This window comes from Sinohyriopsis cumingii, chromosome 6 (genome assembly GCF_028554795.1).
Source record: "Sinohyriopsis cumingii isolate HCF-2022 chromosome 6, ASM2855479v2, whole genome shotgun sequence".
NCBI lineage: Eukaryota > Metazoa > Mollusca > Bivalvia > Unionida > Unionidae > Sinohyriopsis > Sinohyriopsis cumingii.
Window position 1 is genome coordinate 32,964,983 of NC_142966.1, and position 14,908 is coordinate 32,979,890.

Genomic DNA, 14,908 nt, shown 5'->3' on the forward strand with positions numbered 1-14,908 from the left:
TTGTCATTTTGGTTTGTCCAATTGATTCAAATTGCATTTGGTGTGGAAGCATCAAACAGAATGACTCCGTTTCAAATCTGGACAAACGACTAAAGCTGGTTAGAATGTTATTTTGTGTCTTAGTATAACATGGGATCAACTATCCGTCACCTAATCACACGATAGATAACGGCATAAAGCTTGTCACGTAAGCTGGGTGAATCTGGAACGGACCGGTAATCCACTGAAATGCAGAAAACCACATTCAGTTCCTTAATTTCCAACCTTCAACGAATGTAAGTTTATGTTGCACACTGCTGTTTCTAGTGTCTTGCCCTTTTTCTACCTGTGAAACTCTGTCCAGTAAAATGTTATCTCATTATTAAATTAGCTCTTTTAAACATCCAAGAAAGGAACACCAATCAATTATCAGAACTACGCTGACAATGTACAAATTAGCAATTTGGGAAAAGGAAAGTAGTGTTGTTTGCATTAGAAGAAATACTATTTCTTAAAAACGTAATAAATCACATTTCGTTGTCAGCTGGTTCCTCGGAATTCTAGGTGCCCTTTATGATCCACACGAATCCTGGGAAAGGTTTAATTACGGTTCGCATTCAAGCCAAGACCATGTCCTGTTTACAACTTTAGAGAACGGAATTTCTCCGATAATTTAGGTTCCCTTCATGCAAAACATTTGAACATCTAATGTTATATGGATTTTTTCACAACGGATAAGTTATCATTGAGGGTATCTGAAGTAGAATGTGTCTGATGGAGTACATGCCTAAATGCCGAAATTGTTGTTGACACCACCGGTTGACGTACTGCAAAAGCTCTTGGCATATATGTCCGGGATATTTTGCTCTCATCTCATATTTTTGAAACGCCTCAAAATAAGTGTGTGTGTGTGATTTGGATTTTTAAGGTAGCCTTAACAATTTTCCAGTCATATCACTACGCTGTCTGCAATGTGGCAGTTTATAGTTATGTCTGGCACTGGGGCATGATGCCGCAGACATATATCATGATGTCCCAGTCAGTCACATTATCCTGACATCAGGCCAACCAATCCTAACACTAAGCTATTGATGCTGAGCGCCAATCAAGGCAACTGTTAGTATCATTTTTATAAGTCTTTGGTATGACTTGGGAAAGGATCGAACCCACGACCTCCCGCATCGGAGGCGGACGCTCTAATCACAAGGCCAACGGAGAGGTCCTTTGTAAAAGACATACAAGTAACCATATTTAAAGCAGTATGAGACTAATTTTCTGGCAAAGATACTTTATTATTTTGTGGATTCTCAAAGGTGTAGTAGAATCACGGGAATCCTGATATAACCAAACTGAAACGAATTGCAATCGAAATTGTACGTAAAAGGACAAATAATTGAAAAGTTATTGATTAAGTGTGTAATAATGATAAATTATGACTAGTGTAATAAAGATTATGAAATTAAAACCATCTTTAGCTGAACACAGAGAATATCATATTAACGAAATCGAATACTATTAAAACGTTTCTTCCAATAGCATTTTTTACAAACTGTGAGTGGTTTCAGTTAATTAATTTACGAAGAAAGAATTATCTTCTGAGTCGCACAATAAAATGAATTACCAAGGTAAACAAATAAGGACAGTTGACATGAATGAATTCCCTATATGGATGCATATTCCATAAATACTTGGTATAAATATGTATAAAGTCTAATGATGGATAACTTGTGTGAACTTATTAAATAGTACGTGGGTACTATGGGTGGTGGTGTGGTGTGGTGGTGTTGTTAACATCTTAGTACAGGACGAGTGGAGAAGTTAACATGACATTTAAATAGATTTCAATTGCACTAAAATCCGTAGGTCTGCAATGATATTTTTATTCTGCCCGTAAATTATGCGTCTTATTAACTACTCTAGCGACTGCCAAAGCAAGTGATTGTTTATCCCTATTTTAATCAAATGTCCTGTCTGCCTATGCACGTGCAAGTTTTGCTGTCTCTATGCACGAAAGATGTTCATATCGACCCTTTGCCGTAGTTCCAATGTATTATTGCTCACTTTATATGAAAATAGACACTCTTCTTCGGCTAAACTAGACTGTCTATTCAGTTACAGTGATTATCTACTTGATAAGTAAACTAATGGAATATGACGGATGTTTCAAACATTTCAGTTAATTAGACGTGCAGTTCCATTGAAGCCATGTTCAATACATAAAGATAAAAGAATGATATCGTACGGGGAGTTTTCAATATCTCAACGTATGAGACATAACCAGTCACTAAAATTTCAAACAGAAAGATCTTCGACATGGATGGTATCTCAGTTTAGGATATTTGTATTTTAGCTTTCTTGGGAGCTGAAAGTAGCTAAGATGTAACTGATAGAAAAGGTTAATGGCTGTATTGTTAATGAGATAAGTGTTTTTGTTTTAAGGGAACATTGTATTATTCTCAACTGATACGTTAGCAGATGCAGAAAATAGCGTATTTTTAGTGTAATAGATACTTGTTACCTATGTCAGACACAGCTTGCCGCTTAGTTTTAGGTACAGTTAATAAGTCAATAGCACTTTATGAGACGTAGTTTTTTGAGGGGCTCCTTATCTCAGTTTGTTAGAGCGCCAGTCTCGTAAACTGGAGGTCGATAGTTCGGATCCCTCTGGTGCCATTGTTTTAATGTGTGACTGATCAAATCATCCTAATTGTTGGTGTTTATCGATGATTTTGAAAAGCATCAAACTGCATCACTCCAATAAAATCTCGACAAATGACATAAGTTTTATAAAGTGTTATTTTTCTTTCTTCGTATAATATGGGATCAACTATCCGTTGCTGAATATCACGTATCAAATAACTGCATAAAGCTCGTCATGTACGCCGGCCAGGTTATAAACTCAAATGTAGAAAAAAACAAAACATTAAGCTCTGAATGATACATTAGATGATGAAATTAACGCTATTTTAGCTGAAGTGAACGAGTTTCACCATAGGTAGACCTACATAGAAGAATATTACAAGCAGAACAAACTTTCCTTCCCATATCAATTTTTTTACAATGTGAGAGTTATACAGTTAATGAACTTACTACGAAATCATTTATATGTCGAAGAATAGAATGATTTACGATGGTAAACAAATAAGGACAGTTGAAATGAATGAATTCCCTGTACTGATGCATACGGTTTAAACACTAGAGCCATGCTGATAGGAAGGGTGTAAATTCTAATGATGGATAACTTGTGTGAACTTATTAAACAGTAGGTGGATATTATTGGGTTGTAGTTACCGAGTTAATGAGTTAGGACACTGACGAGTGGAGAGCTAACCTGAAATTTAAGTAGATTAAAATTGGCACTTATACACGCGTCTGCCTTGATAGTTTTATTCTGTCCATCAATTACACATCTGAATAACCACTTCAACGATTCACAGAGCTATTGATTGTATAGCCCTATTTTAATCAAATGTGATGTCTGCCTGTGCGCGTGCAAGCTTGCTGTCTCTATTTATTCACGAATGATGTACGATTTGTTGTCATACGTACCGTTTGCAGTAGTTCCAAGGGAAACATTCAATTTTGATGACGAAAAACTGATGTCACCAAGTGAAATCACCATTGCTGCACGAAGCTCTTCAATCTACATGAGAATAAATACAATTCTTCGTCTAAACTAGATTCAGCTTATTCATTAATTTCTTAGTACTAGTCAGCGATTGGAAAATTTTCGGATTGTTAGTCTTTGTTGAAACGTTGCACTAAAGACTTTACCCGATTTCGGTGTATGCTTGGACCCAAATGCAGATCGGCCTTACGTTTTAAGGTTGCTTCAGAGCTTTAACACTACATGAAAATAACTTGGTACAAATTGGGGAGTTATCCAGTCTTGTGCATGATGTTTTTGAAAGATGAGGAGAAAATCTAAGGTCTATTTTTTTATTCTTCTTTTTGTGGCTTTGTGTGAAGAATGCTTGAAGTATTTAGTGTTTATCTATCACCTTTTCATTTACTTGGATATGTAATGTTCCAATTATCAGGTTCCAATTACAGGTAGATAATGTCAGCTTCAGTAATTATTTAATTCGTACGTAAATTAATGGCGCATGATGCATTTATAACACACGTCTGATTAAATAATTTGAAATGCTATTAATGCCTTGTTCGATACATATAGATTAAAGACTGTTGTCATACAGGTAGTTTTCAATTTCAGAATGAATGTGACCTAAAAGGATCTCTTAATTGTCAAACAGCAAGATCTTCCAAATGGATACTATCTCAGTCTAGGATATTGATATTGTAGCTTTCTTGGGAGATGAAAGTAGCCAGGACGTAACTGGTTAGAATTGTGAATTAATATAAGGTGTAGCTTAAGTCAATATTTTAAGAGAGTATTGCCTTATTCTCAATTTATACTTTATCAGCTGCAGGAAATAGCGTATTATTAGTTCAATAGGTAAGTGTTACCCATGTCAGGCACAGCTTGCCGCTTAGTTCACTGTAAAGTTAATACGTCAGTAATACACTTTATGATTAGTAGGTTAAGGTTGCTCCATAGCTCCGATGGTTAGAGCATCGGTTTCGTAGAATGGAGGTCGAAATTCGGATCCTCTGGAGCCATTTTAATTTTGTCGGCATCTCGATGGATTCTAACTACACCTGGTGGAGATGCATCACTCCATTTATAATCTAACGACTCAAGTTTTATAGAATACTATTTTATCTTCGTCTAAAGTGGGGTCAATCATCCGTTGCCGAATCACACATTAAATAACGGCATAAAGATCGTCTTGTAAGCTGGGCGGATAATTAACGGACATGTAATCCCCTGAAATGCGGAAAATCCCTTTAACTTGAAATCTTGAACGACCTAATTTTATTTTGTATACTGCTGTTTCTAACGTCTCACTCTTGTGAGTAGAACTATTCTCTTATCTTTCTTAAACATCCAAAACACGAACATCATTTAACAATCAGAACCACGTTCACAATGGTCAAATGAACAAGTTGAAAACAAAGAAGTGCTGTTTACCTAAGTGAAGAAATAACATTTCATAAAAATATGCGGGGCCAACTTTCAGCGTCATCTGATCCCTCGGAAGTCTAAGACCCTTTTATGATCCAAACGAATCCTGGGAAAGGTTCAGTTAATTTCACATTCAAGCCAAGACCCTGTCCTTTATACAACTTTAGAGAACGGATTTTCTCCAATAAAGTGTAGGTCTCCTGTATGTAAGACATTTGATCGTCTAATGCTATTTCGATTTTGTTAGTAGATGATTTGCTAACATTGCAGTCGGCAATAGATTGTGTCTGACGAAGTACATGCATAATTACCGACTTTGGGTTTGAAATTATCGTTGATGTATCACAAAGTCCATGGCATAGTTTCTCCGTGATATTTTGCCCTCATTCCATAATTTTGATGCACATTAAAATAAGACATACATATAACCATATTTAAGGCCATTTGTGTCAAGATGTTAGCTAGATTTTCTAGCAAAGATAGTAGTTTATTCTTGGTGGCTTTTTAAGGGAATGCTTGAATCATGACATTACATAACTACCGAAAACAAGAATAAGCAGCGATATGATGGAATCAAAATGAAACGATTTGCAACTTAAACTGAACGTGGAGGAAATAAAAAAATATTTATTAGATTAGGTGTATAATAATAGCAAACATTATGACATTAACTCTATCATTAGCTTTACACAAAGAATTTCACAATGGGTATATTCACGACTATTAAAATCAGACAATACTTTTCTTCCCAAAGGAATATTTGTGCAAACAGTCGGTTGTACAGTTAATTAATTATCGAGGAAAGAATTCGTTTGTATGTCGTAGAATAAAATGAGTTATCATGGTAAACAGAAAAGGAGATTGAAAACGAATGACTGCCCTATATGGATGCATGATCTATAAATAATACAGCCATACAGACGAGTGTAAATTCTATTTATGGGCAACTGGTGTTGATGGAGTAGGTAAATTAAATTGATATTTAACATATTATAGCTTGCTATTAAATCCCTTTGCATGTGGTTTGAACTTTCACGACAATAATATTGTACAAACATCACTTGGTATCTTGTTTCTATATGCGTCAGCCGAAGATGAGATCGCCAGAACCTGACTATGTCATAGAGGGGGCACGTTCGAAAATATATGGAACCTTTGGATGGCTTGGTAATGAACTGAATACTAACTTTAAAAAGAAAATCAATATTTTCTTTATATTTCATGTTTGCTTTCATCAGCAACCTCCAGTGATCATATTTGAGATTTTGTACACTTGTGGATATATATATATATATATATATATATATATATATATATATATATATACACATTTTTCTTTCTTACTCTTTCGTTCTTTCTTTCTTTATTTTCTTCTTTCTTTCTTTCTTTCTTTTTGTCCCGGTTGCAAAAAAAATGGGTCGCAAGTACAAAACTCGGGGTGGCATCTGTTTTTTATATACGTTTTTGTCTTTTTATGTTCCAGCTTTCTTTTAAAGTCGCTCATCGCAAATGTTTTAATTTATTACCTATTTCTATTCCCATTCTAGGACAGGTAATTAACTTATTTAATAGATATTTTCATTCAAAATGTGTATTACTTTGACTGTTTTAACTTCTTATTAACATACATGATTTCCTTTCACGTTTTGCAACTTAGCTTATTTTTATAAAGCCGACGGTTTTGTGCAGTATTCGACAGGACATGGCCCTTAGTGATAACACCATCTGTATACATAAGCCGATGTTGACTGGATGTTTTGAATAGCATGGCAATGTTTTGGATTGATCCGTTTGTAGTTAAGTAATGAAAACAATGGAGTGCAGGCATTTTATGTCTATTATAAATAAATACAGTATATGGTTTCCGTTGTGCTCATTGCAATTTATATGGCCAAATAGATGATTGAATAATACAAATCGAACACAGAATTTAAAGATTCGAGAATTTTAAAGGACTCTTTGTTAATATATCCTTATTTAGCACAAGTGTTCTAAAACTATAAACCGAAGTTCACTGGCATATTGACTCAATCGCTGTATGACTTTACGGAATTGTTTTCAAATATTCTGTTATGGCAGAATGATAACATATATTCACGGAGTATATACTTTGTGGGGGTTATGCAATGTGCGAAAAAGCGCTGGAAGAGTCATTAAAACCCTATTCATAAGAATGCTTGATGTTGTAAGCTACTCATTATAAAATAGGTGCTAGTTATGGGCAATCTCCACCCACTCCGTCACAACCCCAAGTACCTCGTGTCCATTATTCGATCACATCAAGTACAGCTAATCTCATGTATGGCTTTGTTGCATTATCTTGATTTAGTTACACGCTTGACTTCACACAGACAGGACAAGACAAATATTCCCCTCATCATGGATACGTGAAACGTGCCGTTCATTGTATTCTATCCACACGAGTGTATTAGTACAAAAATAGTATACTTTGCAGCTGAGAGTCTGTTCTTGTTGTTGTTGTTGTGGGGTTTAACGCCATTTTTCAGCACATGATAGGCTATATATGGCGGCCAGTATTAATGGTGGAGGAAGAACCCGGGAAAACCCCGGGAAGAACCACCGACCCACGAGAAGCTACTGGCAAGCTTTCTCACATACCCACATTGGCCGAATCCTAGACTCGAACCCACGCAGACAGAGGTGAGATGGCAGTGATCTGTAACGGAGAGCGCTTTAGACCACTCGGCCACTCGGGGCCCCAGATGAGAGTCTGTGCTAAAGAAGTTGGTGTGTTGACATATGGAATTTGAAATTATGATTGGATTAGCATATTGACAGATGGAGTTTTGAAATTATCAGTGGAATAGCATAATGACAGATGTAATTTGAAATTATCAATGGATAGGTTTTAGACATATGGAATTTGAAATTATCATTGGGTTAGCATATTGACAGAAGGAATTTGAAATTATCATTGGATTAGCATATTGACAGATGGAATTTGAAATTATCATTGGATTAGCGTGACATATGGAATTTGAAATTGTCATTGGATTAGCATATTGACAGATGGAATTTGAAATTATCATTGTTTTCGCACTGACAGATGTAATTTGAAATTATCAGTAGACTAGCATAATGACATGGAATTTGAAATTATCATTGGATTAGCATATTGACAGATGGAATTTCGAAATTATCAGTGGGTTAGCATATTGACACACGCAATTTGAAATTATCATTGGATTAGCATATTGACACATGCAATTGGAACTTACCAGTGGATTAGTTTGGCTGTTATTTATTTTGAGAACCCCACACATGAAAGGAGAATAGCTGGAGACATTTGAATTGGCAATTGTTTCAGAACTTTATAATCCTGACATCTTGCGATAACAAGTGTTATTTATATTCAATTTTCAATGTGTTCTTGACATTTGTCCGTAATTGAGAGTAGGAGTTTGGAAGTACCTGGCTAATGTAGTATTAAACAAAAAAAAACAACGATTACTTGTAATTGAATTATGGACCTTAGGTTTGTCCTTGAAAGTGCATAGTGATTGTGATTGTGGACATATTTATAAATTTTAAATAAGTTATTTACTGATCTATGAATTCTAGGTTTAGACTTCGAATGATCCAGAAACAAACTTCTGACCCTCATCCAGGTTATTATCTTGTGTCTTAGCATTTTCTATTAGATTCTGATGAGCAGAATTATTTCATTTCTCCTACAACTTCAGTCTCTGGATTTATTTACTGTTGTAATTTTAAAGTTATTATTATTTGTGTAATTTTAATTGATAAATTAGACTTATTAATAAAGAAAGAACGAGTTGAATCAAATTTTGTGTTAAAATCGATTCACATTTGCTGAACTTGCAAAAATACATATCATTACCATAATTGAAACATAATTTTGAACAACTCACAACTGTTGAATATTAAAAAAGATTTATAGTTACAACTCAATGACTACAGAATGATTAAGTAACACATAATCTCCCCCTTTTCAACTTCAAAACAAAATGAAAACAAAAAAACACAAGAGTTAAAAATATATTGCCAGCTAGTGCTGTTACTACCACTACTACTACTAATGGTAGTACTGGCAGTTGCTGAAGGAAATATCCCCAATTCCACCTTCAGTTTGTGTGTGTGTGTGTGGGTATGAGAGAGAGAGAGAGAGAGAGAGAGAGAGAGAGAGAGAGAGATTAACAAATACTGGTCTTTCGGATTCAATTATTCAAATTAACGAAATATAGTTAATAAGAAATATTTATAATCTGTTTTGGCAAGGTGCACGTTTTGCTTCCAAAATATTTTGATGTGAAGGAAAGTATTCAATTATCATGTACCATATTATGCTGCTATTAACATTAATGAGATGCGATGTTTTTAAACAAAAGAGTAAATTATACAGGCCTCTTGATGGTAAAACACTCATTTGCGAACATATGCATTTCATTCGTAAATTTATCTCGACCAGTTAAATTCATCTGATGCTATCGTTACCTGTGGTTGATGTGTTCTCACTCATATGTTGTGCCTCCTTTGCAGGTCGAAGACACGAGTACCCATGCGTATTTAGGCTTCACCCTTGAAACAAAATGATTAAGGATGAAATCAAACAATCAACCTCATCAGTACCCGGAATCATTTCTATCGATCTGACAATTGCTAGATATAGATTCTATTGTTAACTTTCAAAATTACCAATGATCACAAAAACCATGATAATTAGTCAGGAAAGATCTACATCGTAAAATTTGAAGTGTAGAAAATTTTCGCGGCAGATAAGTTTGCTGTACTCATTGCAAAACTTATCTCACTATCAGACTGAGCTTCTCATTGACTGCCTAACATAACTGTAAGGACGTCAGTTGACCTTACGACCGCTCCGGTGGCCTAATGGCTAGAGCGTCCGCCCTGGATGCGGGAGGTCGTGGGTTCGAACCCCGGCCGAGTCACACCAAAGTCTTCTAAAAGATATACTAACAGCTGCCTCGCTAGGCGCTCAGCTTTAAGAGGTTAGTGTTAGGACTTTTCGACCTCGTGTCATGATAATGTGACTGGTTGGGACATCACGCTACATGTATGCGGCATGATGCCCCAGTGCTAGACATCACTATAAACTGCCACACTGCAGACATCGTAGCGATATGACTGGAAAATCGTTAAATCTACTCTACAATCTAAATCACACACACACACACTGAACTGACCTTACTTGTATTTTGTAATTCCGTCATCTCAAGTCCGATTTAAACATTTTTGTCTAACGAATTTGTCGAAATATTAGACAATACTCTTGATAAAACCTCTGTCTGCGTCGGTTCGATTCTCTAGCTCGGCTAACGTGAGCAAGTGAGAAAGCTTGCCAGAAGCTTCTCAAGGGTCGGTGGTTCTTTCCGGGGTTTTGCATGTTCTCCCTCCACCGGTTATATTGGCCATGATAGCCTATCTTGTGCTGACAAATGACGTTCAAACCTGCAACAAACAAAATCTCGATTAAACCAACTAACGCTCGATAATCGAAAGAAAGATTCAAGGAAAAAAATACAGAATTCTCGTGGTGCTGTTTACGAGATTGGTGAATAAACTAGTTCAACACGAAACTCGCAACTATACCTTAAAAACCATATTGTGAACTCAAACTGTACATTACACTGACCCAAAACAGCACAATACATTGATAATTAAACACAGCTAATAGCATTATTGTAACCTGTGTTGGTCTATACTTTCGTTAATTCCTCATCATAAATCGTTGCCAGTCGTACGTCGGGTACAAAATACATAATCAAATAAATACTTGCAAGTTAGGGTCAATAGGAAACGTTCTGTTGATTGATAAAGGTAAAATTTAAAAAAAGTGTTTGAGGTGTATTTTGCAGCAAAGGAGACATTATTCCGACAAAACGGTGCGCTCACAGATCCTCATGGCGAATAGCTAGCTGTTCGTGGGGACCATGCGACCCGTGGACAACTATTGTCTTGATAAAAGCTCCTTTATATAGGTTGTTTAGAAAATAAATCTCCGAGTTACTTTACTCCTAACCTGCAGACAATTTATTTGTATGTGTGTGTCTTTGTGTTCAAAATGGAATGAAAATGATTATCGTGAATTGGAAACGTGACCTGCCTATTATGAGGGATTCGACTATTTTACTTTCTGAATAAATATGTTAGCACAAATAAAACGCTCGGATCCTTAATAAAAGAAAGGCTCCAGTGGGAGTCGAACCCACGACCTCCAGTTTACAAGACTGGCGCTCTAACCAACTGAGCTATGGAGCCGGGCTGTCATATACCAGAAACATATGTTAAATGAAACATAATTTTGAAAGTGATTTCCAGATCCCGCTAATAGCAAAACTGCAAACTGTGTCTGCTTTGGCTCTGGTTTGTATTTTCATCTCATATTAAATTCAGTCTCGCATCGATCAAACGTGTGTTGTTTAATCTGCACTTGAATCAACCTTAATAGAAAATACCGTCATTTAACATATCGACACTAGAAACAACAATAAAGTATAATGCAAAACAAACACAATAAGAATTAGAAAACAAACAGCTACAAACGATATAAAGATGCAACTGCGCATGCGTGGTGAATTCAAGGGCGACATGAGTTCAAGGTGCCAGGAGATTAACCCTGATCCTTTGTTCCTACAACATGACTTTGAGCATCAGTTCTTAACTTACACGAAACCAAATGGCAGATTTTTTGATTCATTTATCCATGATTATGCTCGAAACGCATGTGGTATAATTGCTGCTAGAAGGAAGGAATAAAGACAGTGAAAATTGTCTTCCTTCAACATGATCATTGTTGATGACAATAAAAACGAATCCGCAAAGACAATTGAAGTTTGAACGTGTAGAACGGATCTGCCGCTTGGCAGTGGAACCTTTGAGCAGAAAGGCGAGAATCAAATGGCAGATATGGAGCTATTTCAATTATTAACATAGATCATCTTTTACAGTTCGAAATAAACTGTTGGATACACTTATTGTTGGTGATAAGATTTGTATCGAGCGACCAACCAACTGTAACTGACAGAAAGAAAATAGCAGCCATGGAAGTTTGCGATTTGAAGACATGCATTTGTACGTACAGTACAAATGAATAAAATTACAGATCTAATCTGCAAGCTCAACATAAGTCAGAAAATTAGATCATACGTGCATTTCAAGCACAAACAGAAGAACATTATTTTTTATATCTGATTTGAGAGAACATACATATTTTGCACAGTGAATTGTACTAGGTGCATATTATGTAGTCTCTCGATATTACCACGTCTACAAAACACATTTCTTGTTTGGTCTGTGTGTGTGTGTGTGTGTGTGTGTGTGTGTGTGTGATATTGTTACTTGCTACGCAGTGCGAAGAGTAGAATCAGTCATAAAAATAAAAGGATGTACATTGGAAATCTTAACGGCTACTTGAGAAAAAAAACTATGAAACATTAAACAGAGAATGTAATTGTTAACAAGATTATGTGGACATCCAGCGCAGAATTAAACCAGAACAGTTCTAGTGTATGTGCAATGATGATATTCTTATTCTACACACTGAGGGTGTAAAATGAGCTAGAAGACCGGAGTACAGGAGCTTACGACGTATTATTAAGTATACATTTTAAATTAGTGATAGGGGTATAGAACACATTGGATTTCACGAGTGTGACCTGTCAAATGTTTTTTTTTCCCCCCACACATAAGCAGTAGATGTAATACACAGGATATGAACATTCATAATATGATCATTGCTAATAATAGATACTAAGTCTGAGGACGTCATTTATAAATCAAAAGAAACATCGATAATCTGAAGAAAGATTGAACGGGAATACAGATCTCTCGTCCTCCTGTTTAAAACGTTGATCACCAAAGTCGCAACTGTGCCTTAAAAATCATATTGTGACCCCAAACTGATTACATTGATTATTAAACACAGCCAGTAGCATTACTGCAACCTGTGTTGGTTTTTCCGTTACTTCCTCATCGCAAATCGTTGACAGTCATGTATCAGGTACAAAATACATTATCTGATAAATACGTGCAAATGTGGCTTATTAGAAAAATTCTGTCTATTGATCCAACTAAGATGAAAATATAAAAAGTAGTTGAGATGTATTTTGCAACAAGGGGGATACTATTACAACAAAACGGTGAGCTCATAGATCATCATGGCGAAGAGCTGTTCGGTGGACCATGCAACCTGTCGACAACTATTGTTTTGATATCAGATCCTTCATATAGGCTGTTTAGAAAATAGATCATCTTACCTCAGACCCTGATCTCTCTATCATGGGGGATTCGACTATTCTACCTTCTGAACAAATAAAACGCTCGGATCTTCAATAAAAAGAAAGGCTCCAGTGGGAGTCGAACCCACGACCTCCAGTTTACAAGACTGGCGCTCTAACCAACTGAGCTATGGAGCCGCAATTGACACATGCCTGAAACATATGATGAATGAAAAATAATTTTGAAAGTGATTTTCAGATGCGTCGAATAGCAAAACTGCAAACTGTGTCTGCGTTGGCTCTGGTTTGTCTATTCAGCTCCTATTATATTGTCTCGCATCGACCAAACGTGTGTTGTTTAATCAAGACTTGCATCGACCTTAATAGAAAATACCGTCATTTAACATATCTACACAAGAAACAACAATAAAGTATAATGGAAAACAAACACAACAATAACCAGGAAGCAAACAGCTACAAACGGTATAAAGATGCAACTGTGCATGTGTAGTGAATTGAAGAGCGACATGAGTTCAAGGTGCCAGAAGATTAACCCAGATCCTTTGTTCTCAGCACACGACTTTGAGCATCCCCTCATTCAATTGAAAACCGATTCGAACTGCAGGGGCAGTTTTTTTTTTCCATTCATACAGCTGGTTCTTTCTTGATACAATCTTTTCTGCATAATGTCAATTTTCTTCAAAGCGATTTAACAATCATTTTTGTAAACGTGTAATTGCTGGGAGAAAAGAATACACACGGAGAGTAAGAAGAGTCTTCCATCAACGCTATCATTATTAGTGACAATGAAAACGAGTCTGTAGTTTGGACAAGAATAAGCAAACTAAACATTAAGTTTCTTTGCTTTCTGATTTCTTTGGTACAAAAATTCATTGTTACCATGAGGTACCTAGGAATATTGTACGTGTTCAATAAAAATTAAAAATGTTATCAAAAGATATCGTAGATAAAACTTAAATGTGATGAATAAGAAAGTACATCTATTTTAAAGTTAATAATTAGAGAATTACCGCCCGAAGGGTCCCATATATTTTCTAAATATGTCTCCTGTCCGATTTAGGTACGCAGTGATCGTGACTCAGAACTTCAGGAGGCATTTCAAAAGTCTGTCTCTCCTTCGCTCGATCCATCCCCCTATCTATCTCTGTCTGTCTGTCTGTCTGTCTGTCTCTCTCTGTGCGCAATACTCTGAGTCGACTAATTACTCCGTCATTTTTTGAGTTGTTTTCACATTATTATTGTTAAAATCCTTATTGAAATATATCGAAGAGATGTGTTTCCATTGACTGATAAACCACATATGTCCTTTCCCAATACTCAGATGATCTGATAAGTCCATAACTGGAATCATCTCATGTTTCATATCGAATGAACAGTTGACAGTGAAATCTGACTTCATATTTTGGAAAAATTAAACATTTCTTCACTTAGTATCTTTAATTTTCTTTTACAATTTGAGAAACAATTACAATATTTTTACAACTTGCGAATTTAATGACTGGCAATGCAGTTCTGATACTTCGTTGAATAAAACCAACCTGTAAATGCACTTTTAAAATTTTAAAATATAACAGGAACAATGTTATGCACTCGACTTTAAGCAGATTCCTCTTAAAACTGAAATTGCAAGGAATAAAAATTATGTAAGACTTACTCTGGG

The 14,908-nt window shown here is 35.8% G+C and overlaps 2 non-coding genes across 2 annotated transcripts; both read right to left on the reverse strand.

Annotated features, from left to right (window-relative positions):
- Window positions 1-11,195: 11,195 nt before the first annotated feature.
- On the reverse strand, window positions 11,196-11,269 carry Trnat-ugu (transfer RNA threonine (anticodon UGU)). The gene has a single exon. It is a non-coding gene; the product is annotated as a tRNA-Thr (tRNA).
- A 2,082-nt stretch (window positions 11,270-13,351) lies between these two features.
- Trnat-ugu (transfer RNA threonine (anticodon UGU)) lies at window positions 13,352-13,425 on the reverse strand. Its single transcript has one exon. It is a non-coding gene; the product is annotated as a tRNA-Thr (tRNA).
- Window positions 13,426-14,908: the final 1,483 nt, after the last annotated feature.